General features: G+C 40.0%; 1 long non-coding RNA gene across 2 annotated transcripts in view; it reads right to left on the bottom strand.

The window, feature by feature from the left end:
- Positions 1–3,789: 3,789 nt before the first annotated feature.
- LOC140843510 (uncharacterized) overlaps positions 3,790–10,281 on the bottom strand; it is a 221,666-nt gene continuing 215,174 nt past the window's right edge. The window contains exons 4-5 of one of the 2 annotated variants that reach the window (XR_012121347.1): positions 5,343–5,466; positions 3,790–4,219 (exon numbers count right to left, since the gene is read on the bottom strand). This is a non-coding gene — a long non-coding RNA (uncharacterized lncRNA). Of the gene's footprint in view, positions 4,220–5,342; positions 5,467–9,391; positions 9,627–10,281 lie in introns of those variants that run through there. The other variant, XR_012121346.1, reaches the window with a different exon arrangement.

Below are 10,281 nucleotides of genomic sequence, written 5' to 3'. Positions count from 1 at the left end.
AAGACCAACTTAAGACCAAGAAAGGGGGAAGAGTCATGATCCAGGTTCAGGAAAGGGGGCAATCGAGGTGCATGTGAGATATAGAGTGAGTGATATAAGTTGAGAGTAACAAAGAGCTCCAGAGAATTAAATATGTACATTTGGGAGTCATCAGTGAGTAAATGGTATTTGAAACAAGGGAAGGTTTAATGTTGATTGAGAAGAGAGTAAAGATTGAAAAAATAGGGCCTCAGCCTGGAACTGGCGGAGTCATACAGTTGCAATCTAGGGAAGAGTGAGGGCCCTTTAAGTGTGATGGGAAAGGAGCTGCCAGAGAAGAAAAACACCAGGAGGAATTCTGTCCTGGGAGCAAAAATGAAGAGGATATTTCAAGAAGGAAATCATGGGTGTGCTCAATACTGTTGAGAGGTGATAGATGAATAAGCTATGTTGCTTCCAGGTAGAGATGGTAGAGGGAAGATAATACTGACTTTCACTTGCTCCCAGAATCCTTCCTTTTGGATAATTTATAAAATAAAGTTGTTTTTTTTTAAAAAAAGACAAACATATAAAGATGGAGTTGACATGAGAATAGATAACAGCAAAACAATTGGGAAACTGGAAAGGAAATACGCATACAATATGAGAATTATACTCATAATACATGTTGTTATACATATATAATACATAATGATAAATATTATATTTTAAAATTTAACATTACGCTGTATTATATCAAATTGAAAATTCCATTTTAAATGGCAACATGAAAAGCCAAAAAACAAACAAATACACAAAATTCATTCTGTGCCACGGAAACATCAAAGGACTCAGGAATGAGGTATAAAAGATCTCTATAGAAGTAGGAGGAAGGAGGACTTTCAGGTTAGAATGAAGGCATTTTCAGACATCAGACACGCATGCTGTGAAATCATCAATGTCTTGGCATCTTCCCTGCAGGAAGCTGTGGATATGTCCCTCCAACATGAGTGAGCAAAGCAAAGGCGGAAGAAGACGTATGATAAAGGGCGCAGGCGTTCTAACGTGGACAATGAAGGGGCAAACTGCGGATGGGGTTCCCAGGCTGACAACTGTGTAGCAGTGTAGAAACCGATCCATTCGGGGGTTGGTGGGCAGGTCCTGAAGCTCCCGGAGAGAGTCTCTAACAAAGTAAAATGGATGCCGCACCAGGTGCATCAGAATAGACTGAGAAGAAATACAGAGAACAGGAAAGCATTTGGAGTAGAGTAAGTGATTTAAAAAAAACATAGAAAATGAAGCAAACATAAAATAAGTCCATTCTTAGATCCAGGAAGCAAAAACTGTGCAGAAATAATTATGGAATCTAAATTATTATTGGGAGAATAGGTGTGGGTGGCTGGGGAAGTTGCTCAAGTGAGGAGGGAGTGGGGGAGGAAAGGAAGTCAAGAGATGATGACTAAACCTGGAAAAACTACTGATGGAAATACAGGAATGCTGTTTAGTGACGCTATTGCAGATGTAAAGCAACCAGCTAACAAGGGTGAGGATGGCTACCTGCCACAAGGTAAGTGGGGCTGGGGGAATAGATATGGGGGACCGTTCTCTGACGCTTTCTTTTTTTCCTGAACAAATCTTGTAGAAATCTTTGAAGCTTTAAATCCCTTAATTAGAAAAAGAAAAGAAAAATGGTAGAGAAATAATGAGAAGTGTCCACTGAATTTTTGACAAGTAACTCTTGAATGCCCAGGAATGAAGCATTAAATTGCAGTCGAGGCACAGAAGCCATTTAGAGCTGAATTTGATGGGTGAAGTGCTCATGGGATGTTATTTTAAATCACTTCCCATGAAAGGCGCCGTTTTGTCCCTCTCAAAAGGGCCTCTGAGCATTTATCTCAGAATTTGCTGAAGTGTTTGTTAATATTTAGATTCCTGGGCCCTTCCTCACATTCTTGAATCAGAGTATTTAGTGCAGCCATACTCCAAAAGAAGCTCTCTGGATATTTCTCTTGCCCACTAAAATTTGGGAATCACAGTCCTAGGCAATGACTCTTATTAAACAAGTGGTCTCATCCAAGTGACTAATGAGTCTTTCAAAGCTCTCTATCCCTTTCCATTGCATATAATAGTAGTCTGAATTCTGTAGGTCAAGGTTGTTCTCACTGTGAATATATGCCCCTCAAAAGTTTACCAGATGCTTCTAATGCTCATATGAACTCTCCTGCTGGGGAATTTTAGAGCCGTCAGCTTTTGTCCTTTTACTCTTTTTTGGAGACTAGACAGTGCAAAGAAGTATCGCCATGCCTTTGGGAATCTGTAGCAGACAATTCCCCACTCTGTCGTGGAGAACACAACTAGCATCGTCTGGGACCCTTTAAGTAAGCAAACATGTACCATTTTAACTTGATTGTTTCATTCAGCTACTTTGTCACTTCATAAGAACCCTGATGTCCACAGATGAATTTTAAGTTGTAGCTAGACACTAGATCCCAGTAAGTGTTGGGAATATGGAAAGGATTATTTTGTTGGTTTTACATGCTTTAATGTACCCCTTAATTAAAGAAATAAAACACACATTCTCTCCCAATCTGGAGTTTAGAGTATATTATCAGTTTGTGAAAATCAGTATCTTTTAGTTTTACAAAATGACAGTTAAAGGAAAAAATTAATTGTCAAAATATTCTTTCTTGTTTTAAATAATGCATAAGTGTATTTGAGCTTCTATAATGAGACATTTTTACTATAATAATTTATAGTGTTGTTATAATAAAAATATTGTCTGTGGTATTTATGGATCTCAAATTGTCTTACCAAAAATATAAATTATGGTAAAAACCTTAAATAACTGGCATTCCTTAATAATTGATATAACATCATTTCTAAAACCCAGGTTTTTAATCTGAAATATATGGCTCACAAAATACCCAGCTAAAAAACATGCTAACCAGTGAGTAAGAGCCCCTATTAAACTACCAAGGTCCTTGCAGTAGACAAGCTGACTAGCTGAAGAGGACTCATGTTCTGCTGAGCATCAAACCTCCAAAGGAACACCCCCACCCCCACCCACAAAGCCCCTTTCATCCACTGGGGCTTATCCAGACGGTCACTGGTAGTTCTGATATGTTGTGAGAGGAAGACAGGAGCAACATCTCATCTGGTAGGATCAGCTTACATTAGTCAAAGCTTAATATTTATAATAAATTCATAGGGCCCTGGGATTATTGGCTTTTGAGGAATAAGATTTTCATAATTTAAGGAGTTATGCAGGTTTTCTGCATTAAATGTAGTCTCACAAGTGGTTTTACATGAGAAGTTAAAAAGCACCAATTAACAGACATGGTAACGAATGACACATCCATATACTCATACTAGATACTCAGAAGGAATCATCAAATATTAACATTTTAAGGTTAAAAGCACATCTAGTCCTAAACCAAAACAAAATTTTCATATTCAGTTTGGGATTAAGAGATGACAAATAGTCCTTATAGATTATTTCTTATAGAGTTAAGGAATTTGAGAAAAAACATATTTTTAATCTCTCCTTCTCCTGCCACCAGAGAAGGACCTCAGGATAATAAACATCCCTAAGTGTGTGCCCAGAATTCCCTTAGGCCCTCCTAGACTGGGTACCTGCAGTGCCGTAAGAAGAGCTGTTACTGAAATTGAACCTTTTTGGGGTAAACATTTCTTAGTTTTTATTTAGCAGGGATCTTGGTTCCAAGTATTTCCCTTAGCCTTGGGAAAGTTATGCCCAAGGGTCAGCCAAGCAGACCTTGGGGCAGATTGGAGGGTGTATGTATGGGTCCCATCCAGAGGAGTGGGTAGAAGCCCAGTGGGAGCTTTCAGGGGAGAGCTCCAGGCATGGCTGGGAGGCCCCGAATGCCAGGCTCAAGGAGAATGGGACCCTGGAAGACTTGAGCTGAAGCTGTAGAGACATTGGCCAGTTGTGGGGGATGGTTGCTCTCTTGGTGGTGTTGGGGGGATTCACAAATAAGTGAAGGACTCAGGGACTGAGCTATGACACATACTGCATCTGCTTTGGTGAAAAAAAGTAATTCTTTATACCCAACACTCAACACCCAGGGAAGCCTCCAGGTCACCAAGCACTGGTTTCATCTCTCAGGCCCGTGATCTGTGTTCTGTGCTGCTCTGTTCCATTAGAGTGTCCGGGCACTGCAGAAGAGGTGGGGACCCCAGCATCTTCCACTCTCCATCACAGCAGGTCACGTGGAGATCTGCACACACTGCCTGCACATTCCTGGGTGACAAGAAAATAACCCCTCAGCATGTGCGTGGTGTATAGTCCTCAGCACTTGCTCTACCCAGTATTTGATCTACCCCTGGCTCTGCCAGCCTCACCCCCAACTATCCCTTACAGCCACTGAGACTCCCAAAAATACCTCTGGAGGCCTCTCTCCCCTTTAGCCAGGAGGAAAAAAATCTCAGATACAAAGGTACAAAGTGACCTCTTATAAGAACTACCCACCCAGTAATCGATTACTTCATATAAAATAAGTGTCAGTAGTTTTTTATTTCACAAATATATTGAATTTGCTGTTATGCATACACTGTGCCAGTTTTGGGGCATATTATGAAAAACAAGATGAACGAGGGGGATCCTGCCCTCTCAGCTCTTACAGCCTATGGAGGAAGACAAATTCACAAGCCATTGCATTAAACTGGGGTCCGTTTTAGGAAGGAAGAGACAGGTACCACTGGAGTTCATGAGGAGTTCTTGGACTAGTCTCAGGAGTCCAGAAAAGGCTTTCAAAGGGAACTAACACCAACTGGATACTGAAAGGCCAGTGTATAAGAGAGAAAAGGAGGAATGGCCCAGACAGAAGGCTGGGCATCGCCAGAGGGCATGGAGGGAAATAAGCATGGTTTGTCCAAGGAAATAAAGGGAGTTCGCCAGGGCTGGCAAGAGTGGAGCGTGAGAGCGGAGGTGCTCAGAGATGCCTGGAGAGGTAGAAGGGAACTAGCTTGTGCAGCAAATTTGAAGATTAAAGGGGAAAAATAACAGTCAAGAATCACTGAACTAAATGAACAAAAATATTGTGAATCATCCTTGTTCATTAATGAAAATAAACATTTATCTAGATCCAGGCTATACTTCTCAAGTATACTTCTCTGGATTTACTTTTGGTGGCTAGAACGGAGCCAGTTTTCCCAGTTCAGAGCTCACCAAGGCCACCTCGCATCCCACTGGGTGGGCTCTCTCCTCCTGGGTGGAATCGCACTGCACACAGTAAACCATCATATCGTAGTAGACTCTTGGAAATGATACTGACACTTTTATAATAATAATTTTTTAAAAAACACTTCAGTCTGTCACTATTTTGTTCCACCCTTCTTTGTCCCATATAACAAGTAGGCCTTACCTGACTTGTGTCATATTTATTCATATTTTGTCATCTTTGCCATCTAACATAATATCCACAATATTCTGTAAATAGAATATATCTGCTCCTCTCTTGGTGGCTCTGGGTGTTTGTCTACTCCCATCTATTTGGAGAGAAAAAAGAAGGCACACAACTCTGAGATGGGAAATGTCGGCTCCATTTTAGAAGTGTTAGTAACTAAGGGTCGCATGGAATGAAAGATTATGTGCTTTGAATCAACTGCAGTTTACAAGAGCAAACGCGATGCTCCAGGAATGTATGAAATGTACTTTGTGTTAACTTTGAGGTCATCCTCTTACTTGTCAGAACATGGCTTCTAGTCCAAAGTACCCAAAATTTAGAGACCTGTGAAATACTTGGACACATTCCAAGGGAGAGCAAATGATGGTGATAAAAGACTGGAAGGCTAATACCTTTGAGGGAAGGCAAAAAGAACAAGAATTATTTCTCCTCTGAATGAGGAGTCCGAGATAATTCTAAACTCCTCAAGTGTATGAAAGGTTTCCTATGTGGAACCCTGGTGTCCAGATCTAGGGAAGTCTGAGCACTGAGGCCCTGGGACAGTTAAGGTACAGAGGCGGGGAGGGCTGCGGTGTGTTGGCAAAAGGTATTTCTCTGTAGAAGCCCCTTCTTTTGAGGCCTGCAAGATTGGATATTACCTAGCAGTGAGGTGTCATGTACTGTCTGTGTGGGCACTGAGGTAAAATAAATGACTTCTAAGAATCTCTAAGTTCAGTAGTTTTTTGGGTTTTTAAAAGGTCTTCCATTTGAGGGGACTCTGAGGGCAAATAAATTATTGGCCAGGTCTTTATTCTTACACTTTCTAGAAATAGAAGCATATCCTGATCATTACTGGTAATACCTGCAATCAGAATTCCAGAAACTTCTTTCCGAGCACCAGCTTAACAGACTTATACACAATTATACACAGTACACAACAATCATATTACCAGTCCTACCTACAATACTTACAAAAAGATTTCTATTCCTATATCCCCTAGGTCATCTCTGTTCCACTTATCGGGAACAGTCTTATAAGATACTGTTGCACTGAGCCATCTCAGCCTTTCATTCTCCAAACTGAGTATGATAAATACGCAACCTAATAATTCAGTTGAAATAAACTTTCTTCCATTTCAGTAGCAAAATCTATGCATAGAGACACCTGCCTATTTTTGAAAGTATACTAAGTTATAATTTTATGACAGATAGCAGCATAGCATTCCATTTACAATCTTTACAAAGGTGGATGATAACAGAAGCTAGGACAATACAATAAAATCCTATGTCTGCAATAAAAAGTCAGACTTCACTCTCCCGAAATGGGCTCATGCAGATCACTATATCTCTGTTTACGGGGAATTTTAAGATAGTCACAAAACGAAACTGCCAAGCATGAAAGAATAATTCCTTTAACAGCTGTTCAGTAAGGTCAAAAACACAGGAACTACTGAAGGTTACAAAAGTGTAGCTAGAACTCTAGGGAGTTTAGTTGTATTGCAACAAAAATTTCAGAATCATATTCTGGTTGTACCCCACCTGACTTTAGAAGGCTTGTGATCAGTTACCAGATTTTAGGAACTCAGTTCTGGCATTTGACTTACCACCTCGTGCCATCACTACTGAGGAGACAGAGTTAATAAATAAAAGCAAAGAAGTCTCTGATGCTTGGTTCAAAATAGAAACAAACATGGATCAATAGGAACAATATGATACCAATATCCCAATTTCTGCCCAGACATCAGCAATAGGAAGGCTATTGTGCACAATCCTGAAGATTTGTTCTCCAAATGCACTATTGACAGAAAAGCTGGACATAATAAGAAATTAAATGAAGCTGAATAAATACCTGTACTGAGGACTAGACATCAAAACTATTTGGTGAAAAAAAAAGAAAAAAGGCATAGATCAAAAGGTTGAAACATTGCTATTTTTGTGGATTATGAGTCCAAACTGAAATACAAAATCAGCCCAAAGCCAGATTTGTTTCTTCTTTGCTGCCTGATATGGATAAGTTTCTCTCTATTTTTTGTATATATAGCACTTTGCCTGTTCTTCCTTTTTTTCACATACTCAGTGGAACCCAAATTTTATGAAGAAACATGAATTAGGAAGTGTAATTTTGACTTCAAAGTTATCTCAGGGAACTTCTAATGTGAATAGTTTTGGCAATTCTGTTTAAGAGCATAGAGTGATTAAAATAGAAATTAATATAAATCAGTGGACTGTGACCACAGACATAATATTTATCAAGGTGACTCCTTGACTTCTTTATTGGTTAACCTCATTTGATCTCAAATTTCATAGATTCTGTGTTATTCTTTCTAGCAAGCTAGTGTTACCTCAATACTCTAAAAACCTCAATGATGTCATACTGTTAATACTGTATTTGATTACATTTATTATTTAAAAGATTAAAAGTGCAGAAACTGCTTCTCATTTGTACAAATGCAACAAAACACAACTACACAGATCCTGCCTGGAATCCAGAGATTTTCTCTATTAATATGCCACTGACTTCTCATGGAACAAATACAAGCACTGGCTGGAATTAGTCAAACTTTGACAGAGATGTTCTTAAACTCCTCAGTTGAAGCAATCTAGAAATATTTGGTAATAAAATGTCCTCTCAGAATAAATAAAAATCTTAATACAAGTGTAAAGGATATGAAATACCTCCACATTTGACAAATTTCTCCATCCTAAGAAATTGACAGTTCAATTATCACTGCCATTTTAGGGACAGAAAAATCAAGGCAATTTATCCTAAGTCAAGTCAGCACCAGTCCTAAAACCTAGGCCTTCAGTTGAGTGCATGGAACCTGCTTACTCAGCCCCAGACATCTACATTGACACATAAAACTATCAATTTATCAGTACGTCACAAAGATACATCGGCAAGGGATGGTGTTTTTTTCATTGAAACACGGTGAGGAAGAGAATACGGCTTTCTAGAAAAGTCAACAACTCATTCATCCAAAAGAAGACACATCCGTGGTAGTTATAGCTCCCATCACATTCAGAATGATGTTTTCAAAAGAAAATGCATTTAGGGCCCTCCTTTGGGAGACAGGACTACATTTCACTTAATTCAGAGAATCAAATTCTCCTCACTCATGGGCAGTAGGAATGGAGATCCCATTAATCCCACCCTAGCTCCAGCAGACAGGTGGTTAATGGGTGGGAGTTGCAGGGAATTACTGTGTGGAGTTCAGTTAATTCAGTCTCCCTTCTTAAATTGATTTTTCATTATTCCCACTCTTTTTCAAGTACCAAGAAATGCTTTCCTTCTTCCTTTCCTGTTGCAAGAAAGCTACTCTTTCCATGAGAGTTCCTTACAGTCTCTTCCTTACTGTGATCCTTGAAACACACACATTTTTTAACTTGAAGAGAAATTATATTGAGGCAGATACAATAAAATGCACAAATCTTAGTGTACAGCTCAATTACTTTTGATGTGTAGAAAATACACTCATGTAACCACCATCCAGATCAAGGTATCAAATATTCTCACTAATTTCTTTCTCCTACACAAAGTTTCTTTGAACTTTTAAAAAATGTGTGAACAAGTGGCTCTTAACCTTCCAGCCTTTTAAAATGTTGTTTACTTAGGATCCAACTAAACTGCTCAGGTTTCCTTCCCAAGTACAGCATGGTGTCTGGGGCCTACCACCTAACGTGTGGGAGGAATCCCGACTGTTTTATGTCTCCTGGTCCCTTCCCACCTCCATTTCTCACCCTGAGGCATACAAATTTTGGCTCCCACCAAGTGGTGATCTTCCCACTGACTAGAAATCTTGTCAAGGTCCATTCTCCCTTCCTTTTTCACTCAGAATACACTGCTGCGTGTGACCAAAGCATTTCCAAAAGCATGGGGATAGCCAGGGATGGTAACAAAATATAGAAAATCACTGGTTGTAAAGTATCATGACTATTCTCTGTTTTAAGTGTCCTAGGAACACTGTGACAAAGTACCACAAATTAGGTAGCTTAAAATAACAGCAATTTATTGTTGCACAGCTCTGGAGACTTGAAGTACAAAATCATGGTGGTGGAGGGCGGCGGTCCCCCTGAGACCTTCAGGGGGGAGTACCTTCCTTGCCTCTGCCTAGCTTCTGATCGTGGCCATTGGTCCTTGGCCTTCCTGGGCTTGTAGGTGCTTCATTCCATAATCTACCTCTGTCATCACACGGCGTTCTTCTTGTGGGTCTCTGTTGGACATGGTGTTCTTGCCTTTGTGTCTGTGTTTAAATTTCCCTCTTCCTGTAAAGACAGCAGTCATTTTGCATCAAAAGCCCAACCAACTCCAGTATTATTTCATCTTTTGACAACATCTGTAATAGGCCTATTTTCAAATAAGATCCTACTCTGAAGTACTGAGGATTAGGAGTCTGTATTAGTCATGGATTGCCAGAGAAATAGAACCAATAGGATCTATCTATCTATTTATCGCCTATTGAGAGCATTATGAGGCATTGGCTCATGTGATTATGGATGCTGAGAAGTCTCACAATCTGCCGTTTGCAAGTTGTAGATCCCGCACACCCCGCAGAGTCGTTCCTGTCTGAATCTAAAGGCCTGAGGATCAGGGCTGCTGATGGCATAAATTCCAGTCCACGGGCAGAAGACCAATGTCCCCACTCAAGCACCAGAGCAGGAAGGGAACAAATCTTCCTGTCCTCTGCTTTTTGTTCTGTTCATGCCCTCAATGGATTGAGGGGTGCCGCCCATGTTGGAGAGCATAATCCACTTTACTGAGCCCATCAATTCAAAGGCTAATTTCATCCAGAAACACTCTCACAGACACATTCAGAAATAATATGCTAATCTAGGCCTAATCAAGTTAACACATGAATTTAACTGTCACGGGTCCCAACATTTTTTCTGGCAGAGACATGATTCAGCTCACAAAACTGTT

The sequence above is a fragment of the Manis javanica genome, chromosome 9 (assembly GCF_040802235.1).
Source record: "Manis javanica isolate MJ-LG chromosome 9, MJ_LKY, whole genome shotgun sequence".
Classification (NCBI taxonomy): domain Eukaryota; kingdom Metazoa; phylum Chordata; class Mammalia; order Pholidota; family Manidae; genus Manis; species Manis javanica.
This window is presented reverse-complemented; position numbering and strand designations above follow the sequence as displayed.